Below are 25,459 nucleotides of genomic sequence, written 5' to 3'. Positions count from 1 at the left end.
GTGGGACGTTGGTCTGTCCCGATTTCCTGGACGGGAATCTTCTCTGAGGGAAGAGCATGCTACCATTTTCACCAGCAGGCTGGATCTAGATTCCAGTGAAACAGCCAGTCAAGCTGTCAGATCACTGGGGAAATTTAAGTGAAATTAATTGTTTGGCATCGTGAGGACAAGGGACTGGATAATCCTTTTTTCCTAATGAGAGCTGCTTACAAAACTAACTTATTTTAGTTAGCTTTTTAAGGAAATAAATTTGTGGCCATTTATCTGCTTCTTAAATTAGAAATCATGATCACAAAATTCCGTTTAATAAACAACAAAACAAGTGTAAACGTTGCACTGATGACCAATGAATGTGGAAATGTGGACAAGGAACAAATGAGTGAGGGGAGCGAGAGACGGATGCGGGGGAGGCAGAGAAGAGCACGTGGGGAGGAGGGAGAGGTGCAGGGAGGCCCTCCTGAGAGATCCTGGTGTACAGAAGATGGGGAGGTGTAGAAAGAGACCTGTAATTCATGAAGTAGTGCCCCTACTCTTCTGGCCTTGCAGGGGGTCACAGCTGAGGACTTTCAAAGTAGCTTTATCTTGCCGGCTACAGACTATCTGAAGGCCCACGAGGCAGAGCTCCAGACAGACTTTTCCCTCTGTTGCCTTGGTCCAGAAGGAACACCAGGCATCACGTATTCATCTGCCTGCCTCCCTGACAAGGGCCTTGAGGTCAGGCGCCTTGTCATAGGTACTTAGCTCAGGACTTAGTAAGTGCTCATCATTTTTTGATGAATGTCACTGAAAGGGAATCGGAAAACTAAGAAGGAGTATAAGAAGTTATTTGGTTCATCCTCTCCGTAAACAAGACATACCTAAGTACCTCTGACTTTGCTTTACGCAAGAGGTGACAGCAAATACTGTCCTGTTGTGGTGGTGGTTGCCCTTTTCCTCCTCATTACTTTCATCCCAGGAACAAGTTCATTACCCCTTTAGAATGCAGCAGAGCTTCTTAGAGCAGAAGACTGTAGGAAGAATAAGAGCAGAATATACATAAATAAATTACTTTAAATTGAAATGAAAAACTTTAAATAGGCACACCATTGAATGGCATACTACATTCAGTAATAAAAAGAATGAACTCCTCTTACCTGTAACAACATGAATGAATCTTGGAATAATTATGCTGAGAAGTCTGGGTGCAGTGGCTCTAGCCTGTAACCCCAGCACTTTGGGAGGCTGAGGCAGGCAGATCACCTGAGGTCCAGAGTTTGAGACCAGTGAAACCTTGTCTTTAATAAAAGTGCAAAAATTAGCTGGGCGTGGTGGTGGGTGCCTGTAATCCCAGCTACTCAGGATACTGAGGCAGTAGAATCACTTGAACCCAGAAGGCAGAGGTTTTAGTAAGCCAAGATCACATCATTGCACTCCAGCCTGGGTGACAGAGTGAGACTCTGTCTCAAAAAAACAAAAAAAAACAAAAAATAATTATGCTGAGTGAAAGGAGCCATCCCAGAAGAGTGCATCCTGTAATGATTCCATTCATATAAGCCTTTCAAACAAGTAAACTTGACGATGAACCAAATCGGAGGTTACCTGGGGCTGGGGATGATGGGGGCTGAGTGCAAAGAGGCACAGGAAATGCTTTGAAGCGATGGAAATATGCTGTATCTTGATTGGGGTGGTGATAAAGTACGTATACACTTAACAGAATTCATCAAACTGCATACTTAAAATGAGTATCTTCAATGAAGTTGATTGGAAACATAAAATGGGGCCAGCGATGGAGACTGGGGCCTTCTTGCTGTTGCGTGGGTGCAGGAAACCCAAGTGGGATGCAGTGAGCCACCTTCCTCCTCGCTAAGGATGAACCAGAATGAGAGGCGTGAGCTTAGACTTCACGGGAGCCTTGTGGACTGCTAGAAGGAGGGCCTTGGAATTTCTTCCCTCCCTGTACATGGAAAGATCCTCCCTCTGCCTCCTCAACATTCGTATTCTCTGTGTGGGGAAACCAGGGTTCAGGCAGTGGGTGAGCCTGCCTTTCCCTACCTGCGTTGCAGAGGAGAGACAATGGCTTGAATGTAGAAGAGCGTGCAGCCAGGCAGCTGACATCCCGATGCTGCTCATTGCCGATTCCAGAGGACACTGTGCTTGTGGAATCCTGGAGTTTCGTAACCTGGCTGACCTTATATCCAGGGGAGGAACTTCTTGGATCCCAAGCCCATCTGAAAGTTAGTGCAAACACAGAGAAAGGAGCCTCCATTCTTCTAAGAGCCCAGCAGACAGAGCACCCCAGGCATGGTGAGTGCATCCAGAGTTGCCCCGTGGTCTTCCTGCCTGGTCTCCCACAGCCCTGCAGCTCGAGTGCAGGTCCCTTAGCCAGCCTCAGAGGAGATAATGTCTTCAATTGCTTTAAAATACTCCAGAAGAAAAAGTGTGAGGTGGAAGAGGTAAAGGGAGATTGTAGAATGTTCTTAAAAATGGAAGTTGGGTGATGAGCAGATGGGACATACTATACTCACTTTTGTGACTCTGTAAATTTGAGGATATATTCATAATAAAAGGTCTTTTTAAAAAGTTACCACTGAACTTTTGAAGTGGAGTGAACAGAAACACAGTGGTGCTGTGAACAGACACAGGTGATTCAGGAAGAGGAGCCAGTTTGGAGGCAAAGGTTTCTGGAGTTTTCTTGGGGAAGTGTTGTGGCTGGGGTACAGATGGTGGCACCCAGCAAACTGGAGAGAAGAGACCAGAGCTGGGAGCAAGGCTGAACTGCCGGTGTGGTACCTGAATGTCCACGCTAGAATGTCTGCTGATAAAACGTGTGATCCCAGAGCCCTTCTTAATGCTGTGAGTGATGGCCTCAGTATCCCTTGGTTCTCCCTCAGAAAATTGAATGCCCTGCTGTCCCTGGGGCGAAGGTGGCTTGAATTCGCTTGGAAGCCATGAAAGGACCTCCCCAGTGTTGGGCTGATACCTTGATTGCTCTTCCTTGCCCCACATACCCATAATCCCAGGAAAACTTCCAGAACAGAGGATTCATGATGATACCAAGAGAGGTTAAGTGACTGATGACAGTTCACACAGCTAAGCATATTCCACGGAGTTAGTACTGCAGCCTGCTACTGCTTCCCTCCTCTGGGAAAGAACAAGCTCATTTCCCCTTCCAAGCCCAAGTCATTTCTCCATTATTACTACTGACAATTTACTGTGGGCCAGGGACTTTGCCAACCAATTCCATACACATTATTTTTAATCCTCAACAACATTATTAGATGGATATTAGTAACCCTCTTTTACAGGGGGTGATCCTGTGGCCCAGAAAGGTTACCTGACTTGTCCAAGGCTACCCAGGCAGTAAAGGCTCGGCTAATGATGAGGCCAAGCTTTGTGTCATGCCAAAGCCTGTATCTGCAACCATAACACACAGTGTCTCTTAATGAGCCTGGCACGTGCCCAGAGAAGTTGGGGAATGTGCACTCACCTAGAGAGGATGGAGATGTAGGGTCTTTCCACCCACCCAGCTCCATGCCTTGTCCCTCTGTTAATGACGTACCTGAGCAGGTGGAAGGGTAGCACTTGGCCCTGCCAGTAGGGCTCTCATAGTCCAGGTAGACTCTGGAGGAGCCCTTGGCCTCAGCAAGTTTCACTAATTGATGCTCTGTCTTCCAGATGCTGCCCTGAGTGTTGTTACTAATTAGAGGGTTAACTTTTGCCTCGAATGTACAGTGCTCTGCCCCAGGCAGGGGGATCAATGAGTGTAATCTCTGCATCTTTAGGAAGCAGTGAGGCTGCAGAGGCAGGGGAAAAACACTGGGATCTGAAGATCTGGGCATGGTTCCAATTCTGCCACCAACTCACAATCACCATGCCTCTTGCCACTTCCTGGTCTTTGCCCATGGTGTGTCCTCTGCCTGGGATGCCCTTCTTATACCATGTACTTGGGTAATTCCTATTCTCCCCCCAACAGAAACACTGCTTAGAGGGCCCCCTGGCTCCCGGGCCGGGTTGGCACCCCCTGTCGGTTCCCACCGCACTGATCATCATACATTTTACATTGCATGGTGATCACATATGTGCCTTCTCACTGGAGGGTGGGCCTCTTGTGGTCAGGAACCACAGCTTGTCATCCTGTGTGTCCAGTCACTAGCACAGCCCTGGTACCTGGTGGACTCTCAAGGTGTCTGACAAGTGAACTAATTAATGAGTAAAAGCATGCAAGAATGAAGTAAATGTGCTAGATTTGTGATCAACTTTGAGCAAATTACAGTCCCACTCTGAGCCTCCGTTACTCCACTAACAAAATGTGGGGATTGGATTCGATTAATTTCAAAGGCCCTTTGCGCTTTAGAAACGCTCCTGCAGGGGTGGAGGGAGAGGGCCAGCGCCTGCAGAGTGTTCTCTCTGAACACCTGCCCCCTTGGAGCAGAGACTGGAGTTGGCAGGCCGGTGATGGATGCAGGACTGGCATGAAAAATTGAGGCCACGGGCTGAGCTCCCCCTGCCAGGCGGTGCGAAGACTGCTGAGTGGCACAGGACAACCATGAAGGAATGTTATCGATGACCTGCCATTGTGTTTGGGGGATTAGCCCATCCTCACATGTAATTACGAGGCATAGGATCATGCAAAGGGACAAGGCTGCGTCGGAGAAAAAAGAAAGACCTTGTACTCGGCGGTGGCGATGAGTGAGCTGGGGAGCAAGGCCAAGCCGTCCATCTTCTAGGCTGCCTCTGCTTGGCCTAGCCAGTAGGTGGCCTCGGTAGGTGCCACCCAGTAGGTGACAAGTGGCAGCTGCCTGGACCCTGCCCTCTGGCTTGGGATTTGGAACTGAGGGTTCCCAGGGGCAGGTCTGTGGTCCTAAGGGCTATCTCTCCCACGGCCCTTTTCTGACAGGAGGTTAGCATCCAGCACAGTGCCCAGCAGGAGTCAGCATTCCAAGGTATTGACTGAACCAGTGAATACACGAATTATATGGTCCATGAGGACAAGGATTTTTGTCTCATCCTGTGCTCTGTCTCCAGCACCTGGAACCATGTCTGGAGTGCAGTAGCTGCTCAATAAGCATGTGCTGAATGATTACATGTCTTGGGGAAAGGGGGTACAGAAGTATGATACTGTGGCAGAAGAAGCAAAGCACTAGAGAGTCCTTCAGTCCAGACAGAAGGAAAGCTGGGGGAGAGGAAGCTTGCAACGTGCTGCAAGCATAGGGGCCTGCATCCAACCACCCAGGAGCCATGGGCTCAGAACCATCTCTCCTTTCCTCTGGGGAAGTGCTTCTCCAAATGTGATCCGCTGGCAGGGTGCAGTGGCTTATGCCTGTAATCCCACCACTTTGGGAGGCTGAAGTGGGAGGATTGCTTGAGCTCAGGAGTTCAAGACCAGCCTGGGCAAAATAGTGAGACCCCATCTTTACAAAAATATTTTTTTAATTAAAAACTTTTTAAAGTAAAAAAATAAAGGTGGTCCATGGACCACCGTGTCAGAATCTCCTGGGGCACCTGAACTGAGCTTGCTAAATTGAAATCTCTGGAGTTGGGCCTGGGAATCTGAACTTTATGGAAGCTTCCAGGAGATTTTTAATGCACATTGAAGTCTGGGAGCTATTTGGTGAAGGCTGCTGCGGAACGATTCCTGTCTTTCTCACCTGCTGTGCTGGGGTAGTAGCAGTAACAGAAGCAGTAGCCACCATTAGCTGAGGGCATATATGCACTGTCATGTGATCCTCCCAGCAGCCTTATGAAGTATTACTTTCCCTCTTACAGATGAGGAAACTGAGACTCTGACAAGCTATTGAACTTGCCCCATGTCATGCAGCGAGAAGGTAGCGTAGTCAGGACCAAAGTCCAGCTCATATATGTTACACTGTCCTGCCCCACTAGCTCCTTCTGCTTTCTTGCTGAGATGTTCCCCCTTGTGGCTAACTCAGGTCCCCCTTACTGTCCTCAGAGCCCAGCCCCTTGTTCTGACTTCAGGAAGAGAGAGCTGTCACCTCAGTTGGCAGTGGGCATGTGCTCCAGCCTGTGTTTTGATGGAAATACATGAAGCAGAGTGGACAGAGATTTTTGGACAGAGAATCAGTTTGTTTTCATTGAGGACCTCTGTGCCAAGCTCGGGCCTGGAGGCACCTCCTGCCCAGACCTAAGGGGTTTAATGGCAGGGGGGAGAAGTCCTGCAGGTAGTAACTCTGACCCTACCAGCCCAGCTCCCCACCCCTCACCCCCAACTTACATGTCAGCAGCTGTCACCTGCTCGACAGATGGGCCGACTGGCAGCACCTCTCCCTGGGCTGTACCCAGATTGGCTCGACTGTGCCCTGGCTGCCCCTAAGCTAGAACCATCTGTGCCCAAGAGAGACCCAACATTAGAGGAGAAGGGCAGACGGAGCTCTCATAACCCCTCCAGGTCATGGGGAGAGAGCATAGGACCTTGTGCTCACCACCTGCTGTTCCCAAATCGGGCACCTGAGAGCCAGGACAGAGACTGCAGGGGCAGCTTCCCCTTCTCCACGAGGGCCTTTCAGAGTCCTTTCCAAGGCTAAAATGCCGCTAACTGGCCAAATGCTGCCGGCCCAACCACACTTCTAAGCTATCTTTTTTTTGCCACTCTCTATCAGCAGAGAGCCCCCGGTGTCACTCCACGGCAATTGGAGTCCCAGGAATCCCTCTGCTTGGTAGAAGGGAGGCCCTGAGCTGGCAGGGATAGGTCTGCCCCTGGGTCCATTCAGCCCTTCTTCTGGATTTATTTTCACAGCTGATTGAACTCATCACCTTTTTAATGGGGAAAGCAGAGCTGGACTAAAAAGTTCCCTTAAATTGAAATCCAAGATCCAGAAGAACAGGGACAGAGGTAGCGTGTGTGTGCAGAATTAGTTTGCTATGCATTGGGAAAGGGGAGGGGTCCCTTCTACCAGGGAAGGAGACAGGGTGGTCAATTTCATGCCCTTCTGAGAATGCTGCAACTGATTTGGTATTTGATACCCCAAAGTGGGAGGGGTGTTGTCATCCTCCATCCCTCAAAAAAACTCGTTCAGAAAGGGAGACACACAGAGAGATTTTCTTGAGTCTGAAGGCATCTCTGCCTCTATGTGAAGGAGCCTTAAGCCAGAACCCCTAGGGATTGGGAAATTGAGAAGTGCTCCAATCTGGCAAGTGTTTACGTTCAATCAGTCTGTGTCCCAGCTTTTAGGAAGGGAAAATCAGCCACTTCATACTCCTTCTACCTAGACCTCCTGACTTCACCGTGAGCAGGGTTCAGGGGGCCACACACTGGCAGGGGTAAGAGGTGGGTGCCAGCACTCTGAATCGGGGGGTTGACACATTTTGAGGCAGTCTGGCCGCTCCTTTTTTAAAGCATTTGGCTGCACATTTCTCTGGTAAATGAGAAGTTTTAGGAAAAAAAAACTAATAAAAAAAATCCGACCACTGCATTGCAGTGCCTCTGAGATTGGTGCAGGCTGCTCAGCTGCTGTCTGAGGCGCACACACACCACATGTGCCCATCAGCCCGCACCTAGGCCCGCAGTCTTCTGACTCCTCTAGTAGCTGCTGTCATAGCCTGGGGGCCAGAGGCTGGGAGGGGGGACATCAGCCATCCTGTCACCCAGCTCTGGACTGGCATCAGTAAAGGCAAAGGTGGGTATTTCTGACCCAGGGAGGGGACACAGTGGCCAAGCCTGGCTGGCTTCCTGGGCTGAGGCTCTGCTGCCCCTATTTCCCTTGCCACACACTCTGGTTGTTGCCACCAACCGGGGCACTTTTAGCTGAAATCTGCCGTCCCATTTCTGGCACCATCCAGTGCGAGATGCCCTCATCATTTTCTCCTTTTTCTCACTAAAAAAGGGGCAGGCAGCTTTGTCATCCACCCACCTCCAGTCTCTCAGCTCACAGAACCATGGAATATCAGAGCTGAAAGGGCCCTAAGAGATCACCTAGTCCAATCCTTTTAGTTTCTTAATAAGGAACCTGAGACTCAGAGAGGAAAGGTGACTTGCCCAAGGTCACTCGGTGAGCTGGGGGCAGAGCTGATCCTGCAACGTGGGCCCAGAGGTAGCACAGGAAGTGCTTTGAAACATGCGGAGTGAACCCAAGTGAGAGGGTCCCCAGGAAGGGGCTGGTGACTTCCTGCTGACTGGGTAACGAATTCATTGATTAGCTGCTCAAGGCAGTCAAGGAGGAGATGCAGGATCAGCATTATGTCCCCACCACACACACCCTGAGCTCCCTCCAGGGCGCTGGCCCCCTGTAGCCCTCTGCTTTCACCAGTTACCCACCTGCTGGCTTCCGGTGCTTGTCAAAGACAATGAAGGGATCCCAGGGCTGCTGCCTGTGCTCAGTTTCTGGACCCAGGTTTCAGGGGAAGGGGGAGGCCACACAAGGGGGGTCTCTTACATCTCTCATCTCAGGAGCCAGGGTCTCCAAGGCAATCTCATAGCTCTCCAGTGTGAAGGAGGAGAGGGGAAATGCAGTGACCACCACACCAACATTTTTCAGCTCACATAGCTGTCTGACTGCTCCCTCCCAGACTTCTCCCAGAGCCCTGTGGTAGCTCCCAGTTACTGCCTGCCTTGGGTTGAAATGCCTAAGAAGCCAGGAGAAGCTTCTGTCCAGAGTCCTGACCCGACCTCCCTGGGAAATAGGCTTCAGCTCTCACTGGGAGGAGGGAGTCGTGGGTGGAGAAAGAGGCCCGCTTTGGGACTTGGGTATCTCTTCTACAGGCTGCCCTACAGGGACTCTTCTGGTGGGCTGCTTTAAAGACCGTGATGAGCGTGGCTCTTCTGTGGGTGTGTTTGGACTGGCTGTACCAGAGACTGGACCCGATGAAAAGGCTTCGGTGCCATGACCATAATAAGGTTGGCTCAGCCTCTGTTGAACCTGGAATTTGGACAGTTGGCTTTTATGTAGGGTGTACTGCACTTCTCTGGACATCCTATTTTAAAAAGGACACAGGCAGACTGAGCCTTGCCCAGATGAATTGGCCAGGAGGGCAGAGGCAATGGAAAACACTGGAACAAGGGTGGAAAGAACAGTTTGGACTAGACAAAGGCACCCAGGGAAGCCATGGTGGCTGCTTGCAGAGAGCTGGAGAGTGGTCCTGTCTTTTGAAGGGCTGGACTGTCTGGCAGTGAGAGCCACGGGGAGAGAGATTTTAGTTCAAGATAAGGAAGTCCACTGTAACTCTTAAAGATGTCCAAACAGTGGCAAGAGCGTAATGTGGTGGGATGCCTGTTGCTAGAATGTTCTAGCAGAGGCTGGTTAGGAAATTCCTGCATGAAGCAGGAGGTTAGGCTGGGAAGAGCTAAGTGGAAATACAAAGGAAACTTACCTATGTCATGGCTGTGGCACGGAGTTGGGCCTTCTACATATGTGTGGTGTGTTGAACTTAACATGTGTCGTGGCTGTGGCACGGAGTTGGGCCTTCTACATATGTGTGGTGTGTTGAACTTAACATGTGGTCCAGCTCATCTAAGCTTCACACCATCCTTGCCAAAAAAAGACATTATTTCCTGCTTTTGTAGATGACACAATGAGCCTTAGAGAGGTTAAAGACACTTCCCTAAGGCTGTCTACTTGGAAAGCAGCTGCTGGGACTTGAACCCACGTCTGTCTGGCTCCTGATCCCTTGGTCTTTGCACTCTATCATTCTTGGCTCCAAGTTTCAGGCTCACGGGGCCCTGGGATAAATGCCCAGACAGAGGCTTGCACCACTCCTGCTTTTAGTCTAGAATTGAGAGCAGCAAAATCAGGAAGACAAGGGAGCCAAAGCCCTTTGGGGCTGAGGACCTGGAGTCTCAGGAAATTTCTGTTTACCTCGGAGTCCAATAGCAATGACCAGCAGGGGACCCCAGGGTTCAGCCTCCAAGTTACCCAGACCAGGCTGATGCTCCTGACTGTTCTGATTGGAGTGTGTGAGTGTGCGCCTGTGTGCATGCATGCAAGTGTGCATATGTGCACTCGTGTGTGTGTCCCAAAGCCTGCTTTTCCCACCAGTGCCGCATGTTCACTCTTCACCCCCTTTCTCACAGGCACGACCTGCTGTTCACACCCTCCTCTCTGCACACAAGAAGCCACATTGTCTGGTCCTTGTTTCTTGGCCTGGGGTCACACCTGCTGCTGCTCAGACAGTGAAGCCCCCTCTCCTAGCTGGCTCAGCACTTTCTGCCCCAAGCAGACCCACTTCCTCCATGTCACCTCACGTGTGATCACCCTTCCCTGTGTCCTCCCTGCCAGCATCACTGTGCAGCCCTGGACCAGTGGGAGGACATCAGAGATCCACATCTTCTGGTCTTTGCCACCCATGGCACAGATGGAAGGTGACTGGCACTCCTGGGGTCCCTCAGACCCTCCCTCAGTCCTGCAAGTCCATGCCCATTTCTTTTGGAGAGACAGCACCTGGAAGTGAGAATGTGTCAGGCAGGCCTGTGCAACCCCTGCCACTTACAGTGGGACCCTAGGGACACTGCTTAACTTCTCTGAGCCCCAGTTTCCTGTTCTGGAAAACAAGGATAGGAACACCTCTCCCACCAGGGCCACATAGGTTAGGTGTGTAAGGACCCAGCACAGTGTGTAGCTGAACGGTGGTGTTCCCTTGTCCCTGAAGACTCTCAGGCACTTGATCAGCTGTCAGCTCAACAGTAGATAAAGAAAATGGAAGGAACTTAAATGACTCTGAGATTAAAAGAAAAAAAAAAGCAGAACAAAATGACATTGTAAAAATGAGGTATGTTTCAAGTCTGCTAGGGATGAGCCTGCAGTGAATAATTCTGGGCTTCCTCAAGGCCTGTTCTGGGCTCTCATCTCCTGCCATCCGAAATGGCCTCACCCTTCATCTTCAGCCTCCTCCCCCAAGCAGATGACTCACAAATGTGAATCTTCAGCCCAGCCCCTCCTCTAAACTCCCTTGCTCACCTGTCTTCGTGTTCACTGTCTCTGCTTTGACACTTCTAAGGCATCTCAACACCCAACTCATAACTCATGCTATTACCCTCTTGTTCACAACTGGTCTGACTCGATGGAATTTTATCACAGTGAGTGACACCCCCGTTCAGCCCACAGTACAAGCCAGGAGCTTAGGAGTTACTCTGAATGCCCCTTCGTCCTCTCCCCATTACCAAAGCCAGTCCCTTTTTTCTCTTCCTTCTCGAACCCTCTACCTCTTGTCATCTCCAGCAGCCTGGGCCAGCCATGAACATCTCTCACCTGGATTATGCAGAGGCTGGTCACTCTGTCTGGAATGCACTGCCCTCTTTGCTGCCTAGTTAATTTTGGCCTAGCTTTCAAGCCTCAGTTCAAGGGCCACTTCCTCCAGGAAGCTGTCCTTGAGCTCCCTGAGAGGTCTGAATCTATCTCACGCCCCATAGTGCTGGTTGTAAGACAGACCTGATGTGTGTGTGTGTGTTTGGGTGGAGGCAGGGGTCAACGATCAGTGTCACCTCTCCAAGTAGGATGAACACCCCACGAGGGAACAACCTTGTCTGCTTTTGCTCATCATTAACTCCCCGATGCTGGGAACAACATTTGACACATGAGGTAGGCAAGTAACAAAAGATTGTTGAATGGATGAGTGAATTGGCAGGAGTGAGTCTGCAGTCAAGTTTTGCACTTGGGCAGAGAGGCTGGAGGAAGGCGTTCTGGTGCCTTCAAAGAAACAGGGCTGGCCTAAGTGCAGGTGTTGCAGGTGGAGGCAGCTATCACAGGCCCGGCAGAAAGCGGGTCTGCCAGGGAGAGCCAGCAGCAGAGTTGCAGTAGAGAATGTGCCTTCTTGGGTCACGTGACTATGAAAATATTAGTCCTCGGGAGCAATTAGTTAAGTTAATTAGCTCATCCATTTAAGCAGCAGCTAAAGCAACGGCCCCCGAAGACCGTTTGGGGAAAGACACTCAATTATTTGCACCAATGTCACCCTAATTTCCCCAGTAAGCTCAGCTGTAGCTGGGCAAGGGAAGAGACTTGAACACTCAATTAATTTCCTCTATTTGGGGCCTGGAGTGGGACGGGTAGAGGGACCTGGGGAGGAGGGCTGGCTGAAAGCAGGCTGCCAGGGCCCTTGAAGCCCCAGTGGCCACGTTAAGGCTTTGCATCTCTCATTGACCCTTTTGATCAAGACATAAGGTTTTCCGGCCCCTGACATGTCATTCCAGAGGGCAGATAACTTAGTCAAGGTCACACAGCAAGTTAGTTCTAGAGACAGACCCAGAACCCAGGCTCCCAGCCTCCTCGACCAGGACCTCCTCTTCAAGGAAAGAAAAGAAGAGGTTTACAAATCACTGTGGTGACCACGGAGGTCCAGCGGGTTGTGGCAATGTAGCTGCACAGCATAGCTCTCCTAGAGGAGCATGCAGCGGTACCTTGCTTCCACTGCGGGACTCCAGCGCCCAGTCTCTGTTCCCTGTCTGGAAAATCAGGCGAGTGTTTGCAGGAAGTGGGTTTGGGGATACCGCGTGCCCTATTCCCAGTCTCTGGGGATGGTCTGTGGGCACACAGGTTCTAGTCTGACCCCCATACGAGGTCAGCAGTTAAGACAAGCATCTGCCACGTACCCCGACTGTGCTAGATGTTTGGTGAGGGGGTGGGTAACTGCCAAGGTATGCGACAAGCAAAGTGACTGGAGGACAGCACCAGCCAGGCATAGTGACATGTTGAGCTGTGTATCTGTGAGGACAAATCAGTGAAAACTGAGTTGATGAGTGAGGAGATGGATTTAGGGGGCTTTGAGGGAGAACTGAAGACTCTCTGGGTAAGTGTGTGAACCTATGTGGGGAAGTATGAACCTATGCAGGAAGATGAGGATGCAGATGGGCTGGAGGGTTCAGGAGAGTCCATGTTGGGGGCAGAGGCATGAGAGTTGGACTGATAAGGTGGGGCCATTTGGAGATGGGCCTTTTGTCTGGGTGCAGCTGGAAAAGGGTGATGATCAAGATTTTCTGTGACAACAGTGGCATTGAGATGGCCATCCTCTCATGCAAAAGGACAAGGAAAAGCTTATGCCACAGGGAGGGGCACATTTTCCATGGGCTGCTGAGCTGGGGGACTTGCGTGCCAGGCTAGGTTTGGAGGAAATCCAAATTCTGGGGGGGGTGGGGATGGGAAGGAAAATGATATGCATCAAAGGCCAACTCAGGCTCTAGGCACTGTGCTTTAAATGGGTTATCTTAGGTGAATTGATGATGAATGTTCCTTAAGAAAACGAAACGGGAGCTCAGAGAGTTTAAGTAATTAATCCAAGTCACACCATTAGCACAAGGCAGAGCCACGATTCTGGGCCTGAATTTAAAGCCAAGGTCTTTCCACTGAAGCAGTCCTCTCACCCTTGGCTACGTGGAGAATGACTGATGCTGGACCCCTCCCAGGATAACTGAATTGGAATATCTGGGAGATTGGGCTTGGGCACCTTTCCTTGAAGGTACTGAAGTGACTCTCCTGGGCAGAGATGAGAGGGCCTAGCAGCAGGCTGCCTCCTGCTTTGGTCCCCAGGTTCTAGCCATTGCATCACAGGGGACTGGCTTTTGTCTCCATGCACTAACTCCATTGCTGTCAAGGATGCAGGAGGTAGGGAAGACACTTTGGTGCACTAAAGTTGATCTGGGACAGGCCTCCTGCAGAAAGGCAGGTGCCCGAAATTCAGAGGGAAAGGTGAGAGACGAAAAGTTAAGGGAGTCTGCATGGTGGGTTCTTGGAGAACAGGGAAGACAGAGGCTGAACCCACTGACCCCTCCTTGTCACCCCCACCCCGGATCCATGCATGTTCCTCTTCTGCCGTCACCACAGCCCTTGACATATGTTTATTTCTTCCCAGGAAGCCATCCTCAGATGCCACTCACCCAAGGCAAAGGGGTGTTGGCTGTTCCCTCAACAGATGTGCACGCAGCTCCTTGGGCCCTTCCAATGGCATCAGTCATCACCAACTCTCCCAGAGATAGTTGAATGGTTGGCTGTGATAGTGTTTCAGACTTGCTGTGTGACTTGTTTAAACATTCTTCAGCTTTCCAATTCTGTCAACTGGGTAGTATAATATCTGACTGGAAACATATACCTGAAAGCTTTAGGAAAAAATTGTTTAAAAGCATTTTATAGCTTTTTAGCTGTGAGATAGTAACTATTGATAGGAACGTGCTGAGGTGGAAAGAATGAACCAGCATTTGAGTCCAACAGTTTGGAAGCATGCAGTCACTGCCATGTGTCAGGTTCTTAACGTCTTCAGAGCAAGTTTTCCTGTGTGATTTATAAGTCAGTGAATTCCTTGGCTTCTGTCCAACCTCGTTTCTGAACTCCAGGCACACATTTCTAGGGGCCTCCTGGACGTTACCTTCTGAATCTGGCACAGGCTCCCAAAGTGAGCACATCCCAGGCTGAACTCCCCGCTCCCCCCCGCCCCTGTGCTTCCTCTCTCGGTGACTGATGTCCCCATCCTTCCTGTTTCACAAGCCAGAGATCCAGAAGTTGTACTGGACCTCTCTCTCTTCCTCACCCCCACCTCCAGTTAGCCACCCAGCGTGGAGTCTTGCTTCTAGATGAGCAAATCCACCCCTTCCTTCCCGCTCCCATGGCACCTCCATGGTGCAGACTGGTATCAGCTTTCCCTTAACCTACTGCAATACCCCTCTTCTCACTGCCTTCTGCCAGTGCCCTGCTTCAAGCTTTCCGCTGTGCCTGCTGCCTGTGTGGGCAGAAGTCCCACCCCCTTAGCCCTGCATGCAAGGTGCTTCGCATCCAGGCACCGATGCCCCTCCTGCCCCACTCATGGCCCCTCCTTCCCACCCTGCCCAGTGCCTCCAGGTGACATGCCCAGTGTTCTCCTGCTTCCCTGCTGGTGCACTTGATATTCCCTTTGCCCAGAACACCCACCTCTCCCCAGGATCAGATCAGAAGCGTACTTCAAGAGCCACTCAGAAGCCATCTTCTCTGGCTGTGCCTTCATCCCCACCCCCATGGAGGCCCCCGGGGCTCTGGCTCCACAGTGCTGTGTGCACACCTGCTCTTTCCCCCATGCTGCACTGTTATCTGCCTATGTGCCTGTCCTCCCCAGCAAACTTCCAAACTTTTGTGGGCAGGGATTGTGTCCCAGAGCATGCTGTATCCCAGGGCCAGGCAGAGCCCAGGGCACATAGTATGTATTCAATAAAAGCCTATCATAGCCAGGTATGGTGGCAGGTGCCTGTAATCCCAGCTACTCAGGAGGCTGAGGCAGGAGAATCACCTGAACTTGGGAGGCAGGGGTTGCAATGAGCCAAGATTGTGCCACTGCACTCCAGCCTGGGCGACAGAGCAAAACTATGTTAAAAAAATAAAAAGCATATGAAATGAATGTTTGACAGAGATCTTTGCTGGATCCTGTCTCCCCAAAACCCCAGCTACTCTGGAAGGAACGAACACACGGGCTGTGCCCCTTATATATGCGCCCAGCCAGTAGGTGGCAATGGAAGTGTCACTGCATGCAAGCACATGGCCCTTTCTGGGGTCCTCTCAGCTAGGCTGGAAACCCCGGCTCACAGGTGGGCAGGTGTACCTGGAACACGGGGCTCACAGAGATAGAGTTCCTCAGACTGCAGTCTGCATACCCGCAGATAGGGGATGTGATTATTTTGGCTTCTTGGATCCTCTGGGAAGATCCTCTGAGCCCAACCTCAATTCCCTTTTCCTCTTCCGGGGCCCTCTGCCAAACATCTGTTCTTAGAGGGCTTATATGTCTGGCTCGAGTCTAGAGAGAACTTGGAATCGCTTCCCATGTCCAGGAAAAGCCCTTACAGAGGGGATGGAGAAGACCTGTGCTTTTGTACAGGGAAGACTGGAGCTGGATTCACAGCAGGCTGGGAGACTGAGGTAGCTCTGTGGTCTTGGGCAGGTCACATCACTCCCCAGAAGATGGATGGGTTTTAGTGCCCCAAAGACCAGTGCTTGAATACTGGCTCTGGCACTTCCCAGCTGTGCAAACTTGGGCAAGGCATTTGTGTTCTGGTAGTCTGTTTTCCCAGCTGTGAAATGGGAACAAACACCAATTTCATAAAGTAGTTATAGGGATGAGGTCGGATCCGAGTGTCTGCCATGCTGTTCAGTTTATGACTGAGGAAGGAGGGCATCTGTGTCAATTGGCAAGGCATATGGCATGGGTTTGGAGTGCGGCCTCAGGTGGCGATGCTCACGTTCACATCCTGCATCTTCCTGTTTCTAGCTGTGTGACCTTGGACAAGTTATTTTACTTCTCTTTACCTCAGTTTTCCCGTCTCGAAAATAGAAATAAGAATAATCCTCTCCCCTAGAGTCATTGTAAGTATGAAGTAAATAAACTCATGTGAAACCCTTAAAATAGTACCTGGCACATAGTAAGCATGAACGTGTGCTTCCTATCACCATTGCCGTCAGCCTCATCAATACCATCATCTCAACACGGGAATCTCATTAACTCCAAGAACCTACTTGCTCTTGCAGGAAATCTTGTCTCCCCCAGATCTGCTTCATCCCAGCATATGATCTGGGAGACCCGTAAAGCTCATGTTCACACCCTCATATGGTCTAGGCTGCCACTCGATGCAGGTTTCAATGTCTCTAGTTCCTCTGGCAGCACCACTGTCCGAAATTGCTGCGTGGCCTCTGATGCCTGGGCCCTGCTCCTCCTGCTGATGTGCCTGTCTGTCAAGGCCTTCAGTCTTCCGCAGCCTTAGCTGCTCAGCAGCTTCTTTCAAAGAGAGAATGAGAACACTCCCTCCCTGGGTGATATGATCATTGGAGGGGCAGGGCCTCACAGCAGGTTGCTTGGGCCTTGAAGTGTTAGATTTAGTGAGCTCGCTCTCCAGACAGCTCTTTCAGTCTCCACACAGCCTCTTCTCTTCCCAGGACCGCTGGGTCAGACAAGGTCAAGCGCCAGCCACTCTGCCCAAGCGGGAGGGTCTCTCTGTCTGACCTCAAGCCCTGTTGTGCAGTCTCGCTTGTTTTGTCAGCTTAATTCTTTCTTTTTGACCATAACCTCTACTTAACCACTGCCCAAAACTACTCTATCTGTCTGGAGCCTGGCTGTGAACACAGTTCAAGTTTTTTCCCCAGGGAACTCTTCTTTGGCCCCAGGTAACCCAGTGGTTGCAAATCCATACTCCGGAAGATGGATGCCGGCAGATGCCTGGGCTTTGAGGGGTGCATCTCAGTCTCAGCTGCAGCCCGTCCTGGATGCCTTGCCCCTTGCGACATATATAAACTGCCTGGTACATAGCAGGCCCTAAAAAACCAGTAGGTATTTTTATCAGTTTCCTCATCTGCAAAGCAGAGGTAATATAAAAACAACAGCTATAGCTCACACCTGTAATCCAGTACTTTCAAAGTCCAGAGTGTGTGGATCACTTGAGGTCAGAAGTTCAAGACCAGCCTGGCCAACATGATGAAACCCCATCTCTACTTAAAAATACAAAAATTACCCAGGCATGATGGTGCATACCTGTAGTCCCAGCTATTTGGAAGGCTGAGGCATGAGAATTGCTTGAACCCGGAAGGCGGAGGTTCCAGTGAGCTGAGATTGCACCCTTGCACTCCAGCCGGGGCAACAGAGTGAGCCTGTCTCAAAACAAAGAAGTAAACAGACAGAACAGCTAACATTTACTGTGCCCTTATTATGTCCGGGCGTTGTTCTAAGTTTTTTAAATGTATTAACTCATGCGATATTCACAATGATTGTATGAGGTAAAACTTTCTGTTCCATTTTATGGACGAGGCATAGAGTGCTAAGTACCTGAGCAAGGTCGCACAGCTGCTAAGAGGTAGAACCAGGATTCTGCTCCCAACAGTCTGGCTTCGGAGCCTGTGTGTTAATCATCATGGGGTCCATGCTAATGCTAAGAATTACTGTGAGATCCATGATTCTATGTCTCATGGCTCTATACAAGCACTAAGGGCTGCTGCTCGGATGGCTCAGTGATTTGGAGGGGGAGGAGGGACAGGGAGAGGGTCTCTCTTAGCACTAGTGATGGTCATGGTAGTGACTGCAGGATTTAGAGGCTCTTTGCAGAAATCTAGTTGCTGTATTTCTGGAAGGGAATAACTGAGAGCCATTATTTTGTTTGGACAGGTCTGAAGTGGGGAGGGAACTCGGTCGAGGTGAAGAACTACATCAGCTTCTCAAGCATCCTCTTCTCTCCCTTCCCCTCTTCCTCCCTCACTCCTTTCGAAGAGAGAATGAGAATAGTCCCTCCCTGGGTGATATGGGCCTGGGGGCAGGGGTGGGGTTTCTAGCAAGGCTGCCTTCACACTGCCCAGGCAGGCAGCCTCAGTTACTTTTGCAGGGTTCCAGCTCTGGGGGGTGCTCATGGAGTGTGGCTCGGGGGAAGGGGCTGTCAGACTCCCAAGCAGCAGCCTTCACTAAGGCCTAGATCGCTCAGAGAGAAAGGAGGACATCTGAACAGCCACAGAAAGCCAGCCCAGGAGACTGCAAAGTCCTCTTTGAGGCATCTCTTCCTGACATGACCCTTCTCCCTCTACGGGCCCTGGAAACATATGGGCAACAGGAGCCTGATCCTGCTGGCCTGGCTTAGAGCCCAGAGTCCTGGGGCAGCTCCAGTGTTTCTGTAGAGGAGGGACTTGGGAGTTGCCATCTCATTGGAAGGGAGGTAAGGGGCCTTTATTTTAATCTGTGGACTTATTTGGAGATGACTTTGGGAGGATGCTGATAGAGATTGGGAAGGAGGCTAAAGTCTCCCCAACGCTACCCTGGCCACCGTGGCTCTGCCAACACTTGCCCCTGCAGCTCCAGGCCTGGGATTTGTTTATGCTGACACCTGAGGCCAACCCAGGGACAGTGCAGAGTCCTGTGCTTGGGCCGCAGACTGGAGAGGCAAAGTCGGGTTGGGGAGGAGCTGGCTGCAGCTGCTGTCCACCTTGTCCAGGAAGCCTAGAGGGAGACTTAGGATTTCAGGAGCCACTAAGTGAGGTGGGGCTGTGAAGGAGAGAGAGTTGGGGGTCGGGGAGAGGAGGGATAGTTAGAATCCCGGGGAGAAGGCTGAGGGTGGAGTAATAGGCTCCTTCCTTTATTCCTTCAGCCCTTCTGTCTTCCCCAGCCAGGCTAACACTGCTATGCCAAGAATGGTGCTGCACTGGTCTCTGTACACACATGATTCTGTTAATCCTTATGAAAAGTCTGTTTTATAATCAAAATCCCCATGTCGCAGGTGAGAAACTTGAGGCTTAGAGAAGTTATGAAATTTGCCTGTAGTCACACAGCATACAGAGGCAGCACGAGGATTTGAGGATGCAGGATTTGAGGTGTTTACTGAGTGCCTACTCCGGGCCAGTAGGCTAGATGAGCAGGGGTCCTTGCCCTTCTGGAGCTTACAGTCTAGTGCTGGTGGGGAGACTAGAGCAAGGAAGAATGAGGGCGATGAGGACTGCAGAGGAGCCGCATGGGACACATAGGAGAGGTCAGGGCACTGGGACTGGCAGAATGGAGGAGGCTGGCATGGCGCAGTGGGGCACGGAGGACAGCATGTGCAAATGCCCTGCAGCAGGAAGGAGCACAGCCCTTCTGGACCCTGGGAATGGGCAGTGCCAGGTCAAGCTGGAGGATTGGTAAGGGCCACATCTAGAGATACTGGTGCAGGAAGCCTGCAAGGAGAGGACAGGGGAGGATGGACAGTCAGGACCTAAGGAGCACCTGGGAGGAGGGCGGAGCTCGAGATACGCACCCAGCCCACACAGGCTCACAAGACCCAGCTCCACGCCCTAACCCACCTCAGGACCTTAGGTGAGTCATCCCCCCTTTGGGGGCTCCCTGTGTCTCAATGGAGTGAAGAATTATCCCTTCCTCATCCTGCTGCCTCCCATGACAGTTGATAAGAATCAAGTGAAATTACGACTGTCAGGCTGTCATTGTCATCCCTATCGGGGAAGCGTCCTCTGCGGCCTGAGGGGGCTCTGAGTGACGCACAGCTGTGTTTCCTCTGGGGACCCACCGTGTTCCCATCCCTCCCCCGTTTTAGCCCGGCCACTGCCTGTGCAAATGTCACCCGATCCTTCCACACTCCATCAGAATTCCACTTCTGCCCAAGAGGGGAAAGGGCACGCTGGAGGCAGCATAGACATTAAACACGGTATTTTCAGAAGGAGCAGACATAACCTTACAGAAGTGCTTTATTTTCTGTAATTAGACTTTATTTCGCTGGAGGCAGCTTTGCGTAAGACTCAGGCGTCTCTTGGTCCATTTTATCAGAAGGAACCGTGGGAGTCATTTCATCCTTCCCTTTTCATCTAAGCAGCACTACATTCCAGTCATGAAGGCGCAAGCTTTCCCTGTCACACCGGATGCTGCCCCAGACCCTTAGCATCAGGAAATCCCAAAGTCGAACCTGAATCCAGCCTGCTGAATGAAATTTCAGCCCCATCCTCCCTCCTCCTAGTAAAAGAAGCGTTGGGGGAGATTGCAAAAAAAGAAGCACTTCTCTCTCCAGGGAGAAACCAAGGAGCAGCCGGTACTGCTCTTCAGCCCGAACACCCATCTCAGGTGACAGGTCCCCTCCTCAGTGTGGGGTGGCGTGGTGGGGGTAGGTTACAGGAGTGTAGCAGTGTCGGGGGAAAGCCCCGGTGCCCTCCTGCTGAGCATCTGACCTTGAGCCCTTTACCCCAGGTACCCTTTTCCATTTGAAGAACAGTAAGGGGTCTGCAGACCTGACTAGAGGGTCTCAGGCATGGGTCCTCTTCCCCAGCCCACACGTGAACACACGCGCATACCCTTCCCAACACCCAGGTATGCAGGCGCACTCTCCCCCACAGGACCAGCAGCCTGGAAATTCCCGAATCAGCTTTTTCTGCAGTCCAGGGTCTGTGACAAGCGAGCTGCTGGGTTCTGAAGAGAGGCTCCATCCAGCCAGGAGCAGCAGCTGCTGCAGCACTGCAGACCCCCTGCTTCCACTTTGGGAGTGAGGTCTAGGTCCCGGGACAGGGGACGCCTGGGGAAGGGAGGATGGGGTGATTCACTGTGGGTATTGGGAATTTCCCAGTTCCCCAGACTCTGTGGGGATGAGAAGCCCTGGAAAGCCCCAAATGACTGCCCACCCCGCAGCACACATGCACACAGGATTTTTGTGTGTGTGGGGTGAGGGGTGAGGAATGTCACTTCCTGGGTCAAACACCAAACTCGAGTCCTGGCTGTGCATGTGCAGACTAGAAGCAAATAGCAGCTGCATTGAGGGTGAAGGAGAGGCTGAGGGAAGAGGGCTGGGATGGGGTGGAGCTGGGAAGGTCAGGAGTGGTTAATGGCTGGACAGCGGCAGAAATTTCCACCTGGGGAGCCTTGGCCCCGAGGTCTTATCGGATGGGGTTGGGGTTTGAGGGTGAGGACCAAGGGTGAGACTGAGGCACAGGAGGGGTGCCCAAGCTCTCGGTCCTCCCTGCCCCTCCTGGTCCTCCTGGTGCTCACCACGGCAGGTGTCAGCCTCGCATTTCCCAAGCGAGAGAAAGCAGAGCTGCAGAGGTAGGCGGTGCTGGGTCCATGGCAGAGCCCTTCTGCTGGACTCCTATCTGGGGGCAGGCACAGGGTCCTGTGGCAGCTGACGCTCCCTCCTCTCCCCCCATCCCGTACTCCTCCACCCCTCCTTTCTCCCTCTCCAGGTGGCCTGTGAAGAGCCCAGGCAAGAGCCCTGACCTCACCCTCCGGGACAGACTGAGGTTGGGGACCGTGGGCTGCCGGAGCCCTCAAGGCGAACTCCCCAGGTCCCCTTCCCCTGCAGCACCTTCCTTTTGTTCCATCTCTCTTCTCCCTCCCTTCTCTCCCTCCACTCAGGAAAACCTTCATCCGTATCTCCTGAAGCGAATCGTTTCCCTCCCACCCCCGCCCGCAGCGCGCACGCTGTTCCCTACAGCCAGGGGGTCCCCTCCCCGCCGCCCCCTTCCCCAGCCAATCCCCGCACCCGAGAGGCTGCAAACTCGGGGCTGGCGGGTGGGGTGGGGAGTGTCGCAGGAGTGCACGGAGCGGGGCGGGGACTCCTCCGCAGAGTCAGGAGCCTGTGAGGCCCCAGGGGTGGGAAGCCGGCCCCGCCCTCCCCAAACTTCTGTAGGACGCGCCAGTTTAAACCCCTCTTCCCCTAGCGCAGCCCCTCCTGCACACGCCGCGGCTTCCCGGGTCGCCCGTTTCCCACCCGTTGGCTGTCCGGACCGGAGAAGGGGGCCGTGGGCGTGCCAGACCGTCTGTTGGCCGCGGGGATTGCCTGGGGCGGGGGCCCTGCGTCGAGGTTTGCGGGAATCGCCCTCCGAGGGGCCGCACGCGCTGTGTGCAGGCAGATGTGAGGAGCATCTCAATTGGCGGGCGGGGGAAGCAGGATCAGGTTGTTACTACTGCAGAGAGAGAGAGAGAGAGAGAGCGAGCCGAGAGCGAGCGAGCGCGGGAGCAGGGAGCCGGCAGGCGGGAGCGGGCGGAGAGCCGCAGCCGCCAGGCCGGTGGGGAAGTAGGAAGCGGGACCCGGCCTTCGGGACCCCGGCCGTCCCCGCGCTGCCCTGACCACCAGCTCTGGCAGAACGGTCCCGGAACATCCCAGGGTAAGAGGGAACCCCAGGAGGGGCGCCCCACGAGGGCAGCCCGTAGTCCCAAGTGAAGCGGTGCCTCCACCGACAGTGGCCACCCCTAGGGCGCGGGCGGACCTGGGTCGCCAAACGGGGACACTCGGACTTTTGGGGCTTGGTGCTCACTGCGGGGAGAACTAAGTGTAGAACTGTGCCCGCGGTGGGGACTGTACTCCGGAAATCTGCGGGCGTCAGAATTACCCGGCTCTTCTCAGGGGAGGTGTCCTGAATTATCTCGGGATCCCCTCGCCCCCGCCCCCGACCTGTTTCTCCCCGCGGAGATCCCGGGTCCGACGTGGAGAGAAGGCGAGAGAAGCCGCAGGCGCCGGGACTGGGGACCTGCTGGGAAGCGAAGGCGCTCGCTGCAGAGAAGCTGTGGGAAGGGCGCGGGGAGGTGCATGAAGTGGGCGTGCAGGGAGAAGTGGGTGCGGGGCGCGTGGGACCCCGCTGTGCCTGTTTCGTTGAGGAGGAGCTGGAAGACCACGCGCGCGTGACTGGGGAGCCCCTGGCACGGAGTGGGGTATGCTGGGGGCACCGGTGGTGTGCGGGGCTGGCTGCCTTTCTGTGCCCCCCCCCCCCCCCCCCCCCCCCCCCCCGTCTTGCCGCAGCCGTCCAGGGTTGGGATGTGCGGCTGCATTTTCCATCTCTTCCTCTCCCAGGAACTTTCACACACTTTAACACAAGCCGCGGCTCTGTGCATCGGAGGAAGTAGGCTTCTGGGGATCCTGGCAAGGTTGCAGAGACCCAGGTGGGCGATGGGAGGAGGCAGCTGGGCAGTGGGAACCAGCGCCCAACTCAGTTGCTGTGTGACCTTGGACAAGCCGTTGCACCTCTCTGAATCTCAGGATGGTGGAGGCGTGTGGTGCCCAAAACTGGAATGGGGACAAGGTGGGGGAGGGTGTGCGGGGGAACAAGCTCATGGGCAAGCCTGCCCCAGCCTGCCTGGGAATTGCCGCCTTTGGTCACTGACCTCTCTTAAGTGAGTTCAGCGCCCACTTCTGGGGCAGGGGGTGGCTAGGTGGAGCTGTGAACCCAGTGCCCCAGGGAGAGTCTGAAAGCTTCCTTTCTGACCTGTCCTATGACCTTGGGCAACTCACTGACCTGCTCTGGGCCTCAGTATCTTCATCTGGAAAACGGGGTTTGGAATTCAAGGTATCTGAGGTTTCTCCCAGTCCCAACACCCTGCAGGTGCCGCTCACTGAAAGGATGGAGGTGGGGTGCAGCTGGGTAGAATGACCTAGCCTCTGGGAAGATGGTAGCTCCCCTACTGCACCCCCATGCCAAAGTGGCAGGCCTGTGGCACCCTGAGCGGTTCGCTGGTCATCTCTCCCCACTGTCAGAATCCAGCTGTTGGGGAGAAAGGCCTGTTTTCCAGCATTACACATCCTCTTTGCAGAGGGCACATTCTTCCCTGGGGAAAGGTTCCCGGTGACAGGTAGATGACCATTGGTTAAAGGGTGATGTCACAGACCTCACAAGGTCGTGCAGTATGCTCTCTACCTCCAGACAGGGCTGCATCCATCTCAGATAAAGAAGATCTGAAGGAATCTTCTCGTTTTAGGAAGATCTCCACTACAATAGCCTAGAGCACCCCATTGTGCAATGTGACAGTCCTTGCCAGAGCAAAGTCTAATCTAACTCCTTTTTGGGATGGACTCTGCTTCTGTCTTAAGGTGAAACAATAGCTTCTTACGGGGCGTTAGGGTGTTGTGGATGAGTCCTGGTTTGAGACGAGAGCTGAGTTTAATTTACAGGCTCTGCTTCCAATTTGTGCGACCTTATGTGACCTTGGGCAAGGCCCTTTCTTGCTTTCCTCCCCTGTACTTTGAGAAGGTAGAACTAGATAACCACTCAGGCCCTTGCAGCCCCACAATTCTGTGGCTGCAGTTCTGGGCTGGTGTCTGAGTAGCAAGAAGCGGGCTTGGCTGGATGCCAGGAGCAGGTGGTCTCCAGAAATTCCCAGTGCAGTGCCCCCCCAACTTCTGTCACCAGAGTCCAGACAACTTGAGACAAAATACTGTGCGTGAATTTCAAAGGCCAGCACACCCCTGGAGGGAGTCCCCAGGAGACCTTGGCTCTCCTGGTGATTAGCTGTGTGACCTTGAGCGAATTACTTTATATCTTTGAGCTTCAGTTACTCAGTAGTCAAAACAAAGTGAGAGAAGAGTGGTGGTATTTTAGGATTTTTATGAGGATTAAACAAGAAGCATATGTAAATACTTGGTCCAGGGCCAAGTTAAATCCTCAATGAGTGGTAGCTATTGTTAATAATAATAGCTGCCGTGTAGCAAGCAGGTGGTAGGGCAGCTGTGAGCAGTGGCCACGGGGAGCAGGGAAAGATTGTGGGCTTGCAGTGTGATCTTCCCCTACCATCTTCAAAGCTTCCCTACAAAATGGTAACATCAGCTCACTCTCTCGGTCTCTCTCTGACCATTAGGACCATTCTGCAGCAGAAACTTCATGAGAGACAGAGAGACTGCTTGACTTTCCAATAATCTCACACCTGTTTTCCTTTGGTTCTCCCTTCCCCACTCTCTGCCACACCTCTGTGATTATGACAAAAGGGGCCTTTTACTCCATTCCCCGAACCTTCTAGGAATGGACCAACTGAGAACCAGACAGGGGTAAGGCCGGATGTCCCTGGAGTGAGTGGCTGAAGGCATGTCTACAGCCTGGCGGAAGGAGTGGCGAAGGGACGGGCTCAACCTGGAGGGAACTCCCAGGACCCCAGAGCCAGGACTGTGTGACCTTAGGCAAGGTGTACTGCACTGTGGACCTCAGCTTTCTCGTATGTGAAGTGAAAGCTTGGTTTAGATGACCCAAAGTCCTTTTGGTTCTATTGATCCATGGCCTGGCTGGCTCTGCCTTTCCCGAGGCGGGGTTTGTTGGAGTCGTTCAGACTTTGGGTGTTCCCTGCCCCTTAATTCCAGTCCTGTAAGTCAGCTTGGAGAGAG

At 52.6% G+C, this 25,459-nt stretch overlaps 1 protein-coding gene across 4 annotated transcripts in view; it reads left to right on the top strand.

The window, feature by feature from the left end:
• The window catches only part of SYT2 (synaptotagmin 2), a 113,419-nt gene that overhangs the window by 45,392 nt on the left and 42,568 nt on the right, over positions 1–25,459 (top strand). For 2 of the 4 annotated variants that reach the window (XM_032288774.1, XM_032288771.1), the window contains exon 1: positions 22,399–22,481. The exons of the other annotated variants lie outside the window; for them this stretch is intronic. The gene's annotated coding sequence lies outside the window, so the exon portion shown is untranslated. Of the gene's footprint in view, positions 1–22,398; positions 22,482–25,459 lie in introns of those variants that run through there. 4 annotated transcript variants of the gene reach the window in all.

The sequence above is a fragment of the Sapajus apella genome, unplaced genomic scaffold (genome assembly GCF_009761245.1).
Source record: "Sapajus apella isolate SASKATOON/1434 unplaced genomic scaffold, GSC_monkey_1.0 scaffold22, whole genome shotgun sequence".
NCBI lineage: Eukaryota > Metazoa > Chordata > Mammalia > Primates > Cebidae > Sapajus > Sapajus apella.
This window is presented reverse-complemented; position numbering and strand designations above follow the sequence as displayed.